Source organism: Grampus griseus (assembly GCF_964374135.1).
Source record: "Grampus griseus genome assembly, chromosome: 14".
NCBI lineage: Eukaryota > Metazoa > Chordata > Mammalia > Artiodactyla > Delphinidae > Grampus > Grampus griseus.
In genome coordinates this window covers 67,834,546-67,847,011 of record NC_139008.1, presented here as the reverse complement: position 1 = coordinate 67,847,011, position 12,466 = coordinate 67,834,546, and the positions used below count along the sequence as shown (strand labels likewise).

Genomic DNA, 12,466 nt, shown 5'->3' with positions numbered 1-12,466 from the left:
AGTAAAAATAAAGCAAGGGAAAAAATAAAGGGGTGGGGGAGGGTTCTGTCTCCACTTCTCCAAACACTTCTACTTTGGAGCCTTCTGAAGTCCCCAAGAGAAGGAAACAAACACAAAACTTAGCCATCTTCTTGATATGGTACAGAAGAACCTTCAATAAATAATAACAAAGGTCAATAATTTAACAATGAGGTAGGGCATTTGCTATATCAAGAGTTTTCATACATCACTGTTTAATCTTCACCACATCCCTCTAAAGGAGGTAACTGGGGCCCAGACAGGTTGAAACTTGTCACCCAAGTTTCTGGTTGGGTTGGACCAGATCCGTGCGACTCCAAAGCTAGCGCTCTCCCAGCCACTCCAGGCTGCTGCCCTAATCCTCAATGGTGCATGCCATCCCCACTGGCTGTCTTAGAGCTCCTCCCTGCATCCCCCATGCTGCTTTTGCACGTGGACCACTCCTCCTTTGCCCAGTTAATTCTACTTCCTCCGGGATAACTTCTCTGACCCCCAAAGAGGTCAGGTGGCCCTGTTGAATCTCACAGCACCTGTCATTTGTCCTCCATAGCATTTCTTACAGTTTTTAATGATTTCTTCATTTGTGGGTTACTTGTTTATCATGATGGGACTGTGAGCTATCAACTGTCTATGTTCACTGGTGTGTGTTCCCAGTGCTTACTTAGCACAGAGGCTGGCACTTAGTAGGTGCTCAATTAACAAGTAGTAACTGACTGAATGAACGCACTCCCAGCACACTAAGGTTAACTCTAGGAGGTGTGGCTTATGCTGGGCAAGCACTACGGAACTTGGCATCCTGCCTCCAGTAGCTTCTGGAACATGATGCAGGGATTCCATCCGGCACACCTGATATATACCTGGCCCTGCTCTGCCGAGATGGGGAAGAGAGATTCCAGGGGATGGGGAACCCAGGCTGGAGGAGCTTCTGTACCAGATGCAGCAGCCTTCCTGTAAAGAAGGCATCCTTGCAACACTCTTCTTTCGTGGAATTAGCCTCGAACCCCTCATCATCTAGATCTGTGTGCTGTCCAATAAGGTAGCCACCAGCCACATGTGCTGTAAGCATAACCAAGATGTGCTATAAGCATGAAATGTATACTAGATTTCAAATATTTAGTTTGGGGGAAAAATATAAAACATCTCAATGATTTTTATATTAATTATATGTTGAAATGAAAATATTTTTTGATGTAGTGAATCAAATAAAACCGTATTACTAAAATGTATTTCATCTGCTTTTTATTTCTTTAACGCAGCTAGTAGGAAAATTTTTCCTTTTTTTTTTGCGGTACGCGGGCCTCTCACTGTTGTGGCCTCTCCCGTTGCGGAGCACAGGCTCCGGACGCACAGGCTCAACAGCCATGGCTCACGGGCCCAGCCACTCTGCGGCATGCGGGATCTTCCCGGACCTGAGCACGAACCTGTGTCCCCTGCATCGGCAGGTGGACTCTCTACCACTGCGCCACCAGGGAAGCCCGGAAAATTTTAAATTACATGTATGGGTTTATATTGGACAGTGCTGTTCTAGACTGTACACTCCATGAGGCCCCTCCTCAGCTTTGTTCAAGATTGTGTGCACAGCTTAGAGCAAGGCCCACACGTAGTGACTGTTCCATAAATATCTGGAAATAGAATTTATTATGTATATACCTGTATGTGATCCCCATGAGGGCAGATCCTGCTTCTCAGCACAGTGCCTGACAAATCTTTTTTGCATGGACAAATAAACCTTCATTCTCCCAGATGGCCGTTCTCCTGGCTTGATTATACTATACATAAAACTCCCACCAGCTGCCTCACCTCTGGTACCAGGCACCAACTTGCTGATAGGATCATAGCCCTTCTGACCCTAATCCTGGTTCTTGGGCCACCTCGGTCATACCCTGCCAAGGTTTTTTCAAGCTTAGGAGACCTAGGATGACTCCTGCCTCAGACACAGCCGTAATGAGATGCGCACTTGATACTTTGGCGTTGGCTGAAACATGCCTATCGTCTCTGTACATGTCAGGTTCACAAGTTCAGTCCTCAAGACTGGTGATCTAGATGGGGAGTATTTTAGGAAGACTGGATAATAGGCCATAATTTGAAACAGATGGAGGGAATAGTAAAATATCCTAATTTCCAGTTTCCCAGTACAAACAAGCATCTGACAGCCTCGTATGCTTGTGCTATTTATGAAATCAGCCTGCAATATTTTTCACTACTTGATACACCAGGAAATGGTAAGCCAGCTGAACCATTCATTGGAAGGGAGACAGGTCCCTTCATTTCTCTGAGCTTTGGTTTCCTCATTTATAAAATGGAGAATAATTAAGTCTACCTCACTGGTTGTTGTGAAGATTAAGTGAAGTAATTATATATACAGGCTCACTTAGTACAGTGCATGCAATTTAATAAAAGTTCAATCAATGGTAGGGATGATTAACACCAGCCCCACTGGGACGTCTGCAAATTTGCAAAGAAGTATTTACGGTGTCACGTTAATAGATGACTGATGAGTCTGTCATAATGACATTTTATATTTGTTCTTCATTTTAACTATCAAGCTAGACATGCTCACCGAATAAAAATAGCTGATGTGTACAGAGCACCCAGTGTGAGGCAGGTACTGTGTTATGCATTTAACAAGCATCATCTTATTTCATTACTATTCGTGGTAGGTCCTATTCTGATGGTCAAACTACAGAGCCAGAAACCGAGGCTCAAGGAGGCAAAAGAATGTGCTCCAGGCCCCACAGCAATTAAGGGACATCAGAATTCAACAGGCTCTTAAAGGTTTCTCTAGGTCACTTCCTAATGCAGGCCGAGTTAGGTATCCTGGTGACATGCCAGTTGTAGTCATGGGGGCAGAGGGGCCTCAGTGAACTATTCCTGGTACCCATGGTCGAGGCCACCACTGGCTTCCTCCCTCATCCTTCAATGCAGATTGAGCTCCTCGCCTGTGTCAGCCACTACACTGGTAAGTAATACCCTGTAGGCTGTTATGAGCAGAGACTCATTTAGCTCCCTCTACTAATGGTACAGTGATGGTGTATGTAACTTCTCTTAGAAAGAAAAGGAAGACGAGGATTTTGGTCACTTGGCCATGCTTATAAGAATTCAGGGAAAACTGAACCCCAGGCCTTGTAGCAAGTGCTGCTCAGACTCCATAGCCAGGCCTTGTATAGCAGCACAAACATGGTTTGGAAATTGGAATCTCATCCTCTCCCTGTAAACATTCTAGAAATGGTTCTCTTGCCTACAACAGGAGCTCAATGCTCTGCACCTCTGGACTCTGCTGTTAAAGGGACTTAATTCTTCCATCTCTTCCTGGTTTTGTTCCTGCAACCAATCACTCAGGCTCTTGACACGCTAAGAACCCCCCAAGAGGAAAACACGCCTGGCTTGGTTAGCACTGTTCTTGGTCCTAGACCAGGTCATGGGTTAGGCCTGCCCATGGGTGATGGCACCGAGTCCACCGAGCTGTGGTCGGGGGGTGGGGCGAGGGGCTGCGCGCTGACAATACAGAGCCTGCCCTCCAGACGTGCACAGCCTGGCCTGACTAGCTAATCCCAACTTGATTCGGCTGCTGCCCTCACCACATGGCAGACGTTGCTAATTAGCCGTCGCCCTGAAGAGGCCTCAGAGGTGTCTCGTCCCCCCAGTTCCCTGGGCCTGGTATCCCAGAGGGAAGATTCCTCCCATCGCTGGTCCATGCTGTGATGAAGACTGCACAGGCTGCCGTGAACGCCCAGAGGTGAGAGCTCCTCCCTCTACTCAAATCACACCTCCTAGGTGAGGCTTTCTCCATCTACAGATTCAAAGGCCACGCCCCCTGCTTGTCCCCAGACTTCCTGTCCTGTTTCTCTGCTTGACTATTTTTCTTCTCAGTTCTTCTCTAGCACACTAGACATTTCAGTACTTCGTTTATGGTATGTCCCTGTCCTCTAAAATGGAAGCAGCATAAAGGCAGGGGTTTTTGCTCTTTTGCCTTCTTTTATTGATCATTTCCTAGAATTGTGCCTACCCAAAATTGAACTTGATGTCAATGGAAGGAAGGGCAGGGGATCCAGTCTGGGTGGAGGTTTAGCAGTGAAGGCTTCCTACAGGAAGTGACACAAGCTGAGTCAGGCGAGCATCTGAAATGGAAGGGGCGTTCCAGGCACACAAAACGCAGGCCAGGAAAAGGGCAGCATGCTCAGGAACCTTATGTCGTAGCACGGCTGGGGCCTATGGTGCTTGTGGGGTGTGATGTGTGAGATGCGGGTGGACAGTAGACCATGGTCACAGGGGAGGGCCCTGCGTGTCTACCCTGGCGAGTGGGAAGCCTAAGCTGGGGCTGAGGGTCAGGTGGGTGAGGGTAGCAGAGGGCAGGGGAGGGCAGACTTAAGAGGCTGGGTCAGGGGCAAGCATCATTTATAATTTGAAAGTGAACAGGTTAACGACCAGGAAGCGCTGTCCTCTACTGAGTGCTACGTGCGGGGCAGGCAGGCAGGGTGGTGCAACCTGCACTTCTAATGCATTACTTCACCCACCCCCACCTCCAGTCATTATACCAGGATGCCACGGAAACAGGGCGAGGAATGAGTGATGCCTCCGGACCAGGCTGGCGAATTACGAAGGAAATTTTGGTGCCCTTGGGCCAAGCCACGGTCAGAGATCACACCTCCGTAGGCTTGTGACTCCCCTCCCCGCCCCCACTTCACCAACCACAGCACCTCGTGCCTCTCCCCTCTCCAGTGCTCCATCGCCGCCCCCTCCTACAGGACATAGACAAAATGGCACCAAGGACCCCCAGGCTATAGGATTGAGGTACGGGGGGTCCAGAAAACCATGAAAGAATAAACAGAATAAAGGGGAGGGGAATGGGGCATAGACACTGGTACCAAAAGCTAACAGGAAGTTGCTTAGCAATGAGGGGACAGTCAGTGTTAAAGAAAGAGGGCTCCAAGTGTCGAGCCAACAACCAGCAGCGAAATCTCGCTGGAAAGGAAGGGGCTTTGGCTAAGTGGGCGGACATGTGCTCCTTTTTCACTAGAGGACTAGGGCCACGGTGGGATGAAACTGGCCCAGAGAGGAGTCAGAGCAGGTGGGGGTCCTTCAAGAGAGCAAATGGGAGACTTCACGTGGCCCTTGGGCAGGTACCGAGGAGAGGGGAACGGCAGAAACAAGGACCTCTGCTGCGGCTGCCCGGCAGCGTGGACCCTCCAGGCCCAAGAATGCCTCCCACTGACAGAAGCCAGCAATTTGCTGACCTCACAAAGGTGGGCCTGACCACCTGGTTTCTACCTCAGCCCCAGTCAAGGTGATTCAACGTCACTGGAAGGAATGGACAGCGAACTCCTGCTTTCTCACCAGGGCCTTTGGGAGAGTTCCCCTGTGTGGATGACACCTGAAAGGTGAGCAGAGTACCATGTACCCACAGGGTGGTGAAGCGCACCACTGCTGTTATTGTTACTGTACCAGTAACCCCAACACCTGGCCTTTGCCCACCACACCCCCAGAGTTCTCCCGAGGGCAGCTGTTCCTCATACATGCCTCTCCCAGCCCTGCTCCAAACCATCTCCCCAAATCCACCCCGTGTACTTTCACCCCCAGAGCCCAAGGCGCTCCTGCTTCCTCGAGGACTTCAGCCCCTGACTGTCTCTACATCCACCGCACCCTCATCCTCTCTTCCAAAGCCCTGGAGCAAACATTCCTCCGCCAACAATTCCCATCTCTGCTAAACCTGAGCCCCCAGAAGCACCTGGGATTATTCAACCCCATGTCAAGTCTACATCCCATCCCCCATCCCTAGGTCAGGCCTCAGGAGTGTGCTAAGTGGAAAGTCTCAATGACTGAAACCTGGAAGACCTGCCCCTGTGACCCACTGTCTCTATACCCAGCTGTGCACATGGAAGCAAGTATTAAAAAAAGAAAACAAAACCATAAAAGGCGGCAAGGCAGTTTCAAGATTTATTGAAGTGGGTTAGAGGACACGATGCCCAGCACAGAAGACTCCAATGGGAACTCTTGTTTCTAAAAAGTTACACCAGGAGCAGACAAGGGGACACGGAGGCCACTGGATGACCTGGTCCAGATGGAAGGAAAGCAGACTTCTAGGTCCACGGTGCTCTGTGGCACCTGCTGGGAAGGGCAGAGCCAGCTGAAGGTCTCCAGTTCTGAATCCCAAGTCCCCAGAGTCCCAGGACTTGCCCTCTGCCCCGCTCACAGGGACAAAGCCCTTCCATACCGTGCTAAGGCAACAGGAGAAGGAGGTCCGGTGATGATCGGCGGCAACACCCCTCTTCACTCTGCTACGCCAGCATCCGTGAACAGCCCCAGAACAACCTAAAGGAGAAAGTCACATGAGGCCGGCAGCTTGGAATTTCTATTTCAGAAACACAGGCCGACTTAGCCCCTCGGCAGTTACTCACCATGAGGAGGCCCTTCCAGGGGAGCTGGGACCCAGGTCACCATCCTGAGAGGCCAGAGCTTCCATCCCTGAGGCTTCCTCCAAGGCAGCACCGCAGAGTGACGAGGAGGCCACGGGGCAGGAGGTCAGGACCAGGGATAACTCTCCAACGTTACCTCGTCTTCCTTCAAGCTGACACGCGTGAGAGTGCCCCCAATTAGTCAGGCATGAGCTGCGGGCTTTTCACACTAAACCTGGCTCAAAAAGGAATCTCAAAACTCCCAGAGAAGAGTCAAAATGAACAGTCTTTAAAAAATGGGCCTTCTCATGGCGACAGAGCAAATGTAGTAACTGGCAGAGAGACGGCTGGAGAGCTCGCTCTCAGGAGCTCTTCCCACTCGGCCCTACCCCTGTGGCAGGAGTGGAGACCGCCACCCCAGCAGCTGTCCCCCGCACTGTCATTACTGCCTGTACACCGGACTCCCAGGTGCTCATGCTCACCCCAGCCTCAAATCGTCCTCGTGTTCCTCCCTTCCCCCGAAGACCTTCCTATGGCCTATCACATCCCACTCCTTCAAAGGCCAGGTCCGCCACCTCCAACAAGCTGCTTCCCTTTGAAAATCGTACAGCAACGACTATACACCACCCAACATCGTGCTTATTCATTACGTATAATTCATCCTGGTTCCTTACACCCGTAAAGTATCTAAACCTGACACAGACGTAGCCTGGCTCTTCTAACAGGAGGCCAAGCTGAGACAGGCCAAGCTCGGAAGTCTCTTGTCACTGCCTGTCACACAGCAGCCCCCAGTGCCTGAGGGCTGGAAAGCACGGGCTGGAGAGAAGCAGGAGTGTGTGAAAGCGCCAGCATTTGAAAGGGACAGGTGTGGACCCTCCAAACACGGGAAATTGCTTTCCACAATTCCTCTCCCTGCATTATCAACGACCAGAGCACAGACAGCCCATGGCCACCTTTTGAATGCAGGTGCGTACAAGGCAGAGAGAGCTCCAGGAAGAGAAGGGAGTGCCAGTGGCCTATACGGTAGACTGAGTCTGGGAAAACCACCCAGCCAAGCACAGGACCCACGGAGCGGCCATTCTTTCCTGCAAAAGCCCAACACGAACCTTCTCCCAAGGGGAATCAAAGAGAAGTCACTTTGGGGCTTCCCTGGTGGCGCAGTGGTTAAGAATCTGCCTGTCAATGCAAGGGACACAGGTTTGAGCGCTGGCCGGGGAAGATCCCACATGCCACGGAGCAACTAAGCCCATGTGCCACAACTACTGAGCCTGCGCTCTAGAGCCCACAACCCACAACTACTGAAGCGTGTGCGCCTAGAGCCCATGCTCCGCAACAAGAGAAGCCACGACAATAAGAAGCCTGCGCACCACAACGAAGGGTAGCCCCTGCTCACCGCAACTAGAGGAAGCCCGCACACAGCAACAAAGACCCAACACAGCCAAAAATAAATTAAAAAAAAAAAAGCACAGTAAAAAATCCACTCAAAAAAAAAAAAAAGAGAAGTCACTTTGGACAAAAATGGGAAAATATTGCAGTTGGAAATTACAGAAATCATGTGGTCTTAAGAACCACAAAGTCACCTCTAACACAGCTTTGGTTTTTCAAATGAAGAAAACAAGGTTCTGAACAGGACACTGACTAAGCCAGCAGCAGAAGGGGATTCAAAGCCAGGGGAGGAATCTCTGATGCCCAGGTCCACCCATTTTCCATCACAACATCCTTCTGCCCACACTCCAGGGAAGGACAGATACCCCACAACTCTCATTGCCCCAGTGGAACTCTAGAGGCTCCACCCCTGCAGCAGCCACTGCAGACAGTGAAGGGCCAGATGTGGTCCAGGATGCCCAGAGCTGGGGCGGTGAGCAGGCCTGGGGACTCGTGGATGCTGCCTTCAGCTCACCTCTCGGCTCCCCTACATCTTCACCCAAAGCCCCTGGGAACACACACACACGACTACCGGATCAGAGGACCCAACACTCCAGAGAATGGACCAGAGATCTTACCTCAAGGACACTGGGGTCTAGACCACTCCTGATGACAACTTCCATGACACCTCTGCACACAGTGGACGCATCTGCAACAGACAAGAAGCCACGGATGAGCACCCGCCTCGTCCCTGCTCACAGCAGAGCACGTCAGGCACCAGGAAAGGACTTAGTGCAAGAGTTACCAGACAGTAAACGTTCTGCAGATGTTGGCTGTTATTATTTCCTGAACAGACACACTATTTCCTCATTAAAAAACAGTAGTTAACTCTAAAAAGGGAGACAGTGGATGGCCTATGGCAGGGTGGCCAACGCTGACCAATGTGTAATTGACCAGTGAAGGCGGAAAAGGACGCCATTGCCAGGTTTAGGGAACGTGCCATGGCTGACTGATAGCAACTGGGCATCAAGGGGAACTTAAGCAGCACACAGGGCCTGGTTCCCAACAGCAGGGGCAGGAAGCGAATGCCCCAACGACGACACTAATGCACGCATGATAGACCCCAAGGCCCTGGAGGCCCGAGGTGTGGCACGGAAGAAGCAGGAGTGTGTGGGAAAGCTCCCGGAACTGCAGGGTGAGGATGTGAACCCTCCAAATGCAGGACAACCCAACCATGTTTCCTCTGCCTGCACTACCAAAATGCAGGCCACAGGCAGCCCGTGATCACTTCCAAGTGCAGGGGCAGGAAAGGACAGAGGGCTTGCTGAAAAGCGAGGCCAATGGCAGAGGCCTGGAGCAGTCGGCCTAACAGAGCACAAGGACCCAGTATTTGCTTCTAATCCTGCAAAAAAGCCTTCCACGTGGCCCAGAAGGGAGAGACAAAGGGAGGACACCTCTGAAAGAAAAGTGACAGAGTTCTTAGGTTGTAAAAGACAGGGACTAGGTGATCTGAGGACAAATGGCCTCATTGTAGTCCTGCTTTATGGAGGATGAAACCAGCAATAAGAGAAGGTCCCAAAGTTAGGAGGAGGCAGAGAAGTGACTGACACCTGGGTACAGGTGGGCATACCGAAATCCTTTCCCTGCCTCCGTTCACACATTCTGCCGCCAACATTACAAACAGTCTGAGGAAGGGCTCCCCAGGGGCTCTCAGAAACAAGCACGTAAAGAGGAACCAGGTGTGTTCCCAAAGGCCCCAGACAGGGTAACGCTGAGGGCCGGGTCGAAGCCACTCTCGTCTCTCCTCTAGCTGCTTCCAGGACCACGCGGGACCTGCCTGTACCTTGAGGGAGGCAAAGCCCCAGATCTCCAGGGAACAGAGCTCACCTCAGCAGCACGTGGTCCAGCCGCTTCTTGACAGGATGGGGACACATCTCCAGGGTCTCCTCTGCAACAATCGAGAAGCCCTGGATGAGTGACCTAGATCCCACCTGGCCACAGCACGTCCTGGGAAGCCCAGGCCGAGTACGTGCATAGCGGCCACTTCACAAGCATGGGCTGCTGTTACCACCCACGAGCCACGCCACCACTCATGAACAGGACGGAAGTTATAACTCCACATGGGACAACAGCTCATCTGCATCTGAGGCAGAGGCCTTTTCAGATCATCTTTTGTGCAAACTCTAATGACACTGTACAGTTTCTGGAAGCTGGATCTTGAACAGGATAAAAGTCCAGGACAGGTCTGGGAGCGTGCAGCACCTGACAGGCCGTGCCTGGTCTGGTCTGGCCTTGACCCGGGGGTGGGGTAGGAGGGGTAAAGGCACCTCAGGCTGCCTGCGGAGGTGAGGTCTGGTGTCTATTGAAGCCTTGTCCAAGTGCAATACTGCTCTGGTTCCTGCCACCATAACCGCAGGCCATGGGGAAAGTCTCCCCTGGTGGACTGGGCTCCATCTCATGCCAAGGGACCTCCAAGGGATAAATACTGGCCAATAGGAAGAACAATTCCAAGAAAAGGAAACACAGGAAGTGCCCCCACCTCTCCCCTGGCTGGCTCACAAGCAGTCTTCCCCTGATTCTCCATGACATGATGGGCCACGCCACCTCACCGGGATGCGTCTGTCCTTTCCTTCTTTCCTTCTGGGCAGTTGTTGCACAGTTGCTGAGCACCGGACACCTGCCAGGCACTGAGGCTGCGGAGAGGCAAAACTCACACACTGACCTTGAGATCAGAGCAGAGACAGGCAAAAAAACAAGAAAACCAACGATTTCCATGAAGTATGATTAGTGCCCGCATCTCACATCAAGCCACTTCCCACACTACATCACACCAGGAAACATGCTTGACTAAGGACCTGGAAAGGGGAGAGGGGGGGAGGCAGACCTGGCTTCCTGGAGGGAAGCCCTTGGTGAAAATTACCCGAACAGTGGCTCCACAGCCAGCCCATAGCTCCTTAGACACAGCCCATGCTTTATCTTCCTTTTTTAAAAGCTTCTCTGCAACTAGCACTGGGCCTCGCATAGGGAACACTCAGTAAGCCAGACACCAGGGGCCAGGAAGCATATGTAAAGGCGGCGGGAGGACGGCCGAGTGGGACAGCTCCAGAGTTGGGAAGGGACAGGAGTGAACCCTCCAAACACGGGGAAACGCTTTCAGCAACTCCTCTGCCAGCACTACCAGGGACCAGGGCACGGGCAGCCCATGATCACTTCCGAATGCAGGGGCAACAAAGGGCAGAAGAAGAGCCAGGCACAGGAGCCCATGTCAGCAGCCGGCTCTCCAACCAGGCACGGGAAAGCTGCCCAGCCAAGCCCGGGACCCCAACACTATCCTCACTTCATGGAAAGACTCCATCTCCCCTCATCAACAGAGGCCACAGGAAGACCAACTTCTCGTAAAAATGCCTCAAGTACTCCTCCACCCACAAAATACCAACTAAGTACCTACTAACCACTTGCCAGGCACTGGGGGTTCAAAGACACAGACCAGGCCTCTGCCCTCCCGACTGCTTGCTGTTTCCCCCCTGGAAGGAAAGGAAAGCTCAGGAGAATGGAGTAACTCACCCGAGGTTCCACGGCTAACGAGGGGCTGCGTCAGCATCTGAACTCAGGCCTTTCTGGCCCCCAAACCCAGCCCCACTCTCCTGCACAAGGCTTTGCAACACAGTTCCCAGAACCCCCCTGAGCCCAGGGACCACCCCCTCTGCCGCATGGCAGGAAGGCCACGGCCCCCAGTTCAAGGCCCTCAGGAGCAGCACTTGCTCAAGGGGCTGGGGCGCCCTCACTTTAAAGCTCAAACACCCGTTTGTTAAATGGAGGTTTCAACACTTTCCCTTAAAGCTTATTAGGGGGAAATGGGCTAACGCTCACCAGAGTATTTGGCCGGTAACCGACGAGCGGCTTTGGGGCCTGAAACGCTAGAGTCGGAGGTGATGGGCAGTGAATCAGGGGTTCTGGCGCCCCTCGGGCCAGGTTCACACGGGCTCTGCACGACCCCCTGCGGGACCTCGGGCCCACGCGTCACCCGACCTGTCTCTCGACATCAGCGGGCACAAGTCTCTCCACGGGGCGGGTGAGGCCAGGGGACCTGACGCTCCGAACCGGCGCCGGCCGGTGGCGCGGTGACCCGAGGCCTCTTTGTCTAGGACACGAGTCCCGAAAGGTCCACACGCGTTGGAGGGGACGGGCTCAGAACAGGGAGCGAACAAGGGCTCCGAGGTGACCTGCGGCTGGAGCTCCCCCCATCTCGGGCCTCAGTTTCCCCTCCTGTCGGGGGCGGGGAGACGGAGCACCGGCCTTGGAGGCCGCCGGGGGTCCCTGGGCAGCGCGACCCCGCAATGACTCACCCAGGGCGCCGGGACTGTCGGCTGCAGGTCATAGGGGACGACGAGAGAAGATGCTGCACGGTTCCCGGCGACTAGGCCGCAAGACGCAGCTTCCAGCGGTTGAGCGCCAGCGGAAATGCAGTTGAGGTGCGGGATGCAGCCTAGAGCGGCAGCTCCCAAGGCGGAACCCGCGCAAGCAGTTCTTTCGCGCCTCCTTGTGGATTAGAACGGAAACTCTGACCTGCCAAGTCTCCAAGCCTCCTTTCCTCTTCCCAACCGCCAATCTGAATATTAAATGGCTAGGACATCTGTAGTTTTGACCTGTCTACTCCTTCTCCCTGATTTTCTTGTGGCATTCACTTTTCC

The 12,466-nt window shown here is 52.8% G+C and overlaps 1 long non-coding RNA gene across 3 annotated transcripts; it reads right to left on the bottom strand.

Moving 5' to 3' along the window:
- Positions 1 to 5,944: 5,944 nt before the first annotated feature.
- LOC309833214 lies at positions 5,945 to 12,229 on the bottom strand. Of its 3 annotated transcripts, none has more exons than XR_014297735.1 (7): positions 12,122 to 12,229; positions 10,315 to 10,468; positions 9,663 to 9,723; positions 8,414 to 8,484; positions 6,414 to 6,583; positions 6,230 to 6,327; positions 5,945 to 6,123 (listed from the first exon to the last, which is right to left on the bottom strand). It is a non-coding gene; the product is annotated as an uncharacterized lncRNA (long non-coding RNA). The 3 variants fall into 3 exon arrangements; XR_014297736.1 differs by having other exon boundaries at positions 5,945 to 6,120; XR_014297734.1 differs by having other exon boundaries at positions 5,945 to 6,327.
- Positions 12,230 to 12,466: the final 237 nt, after the last annotated feature.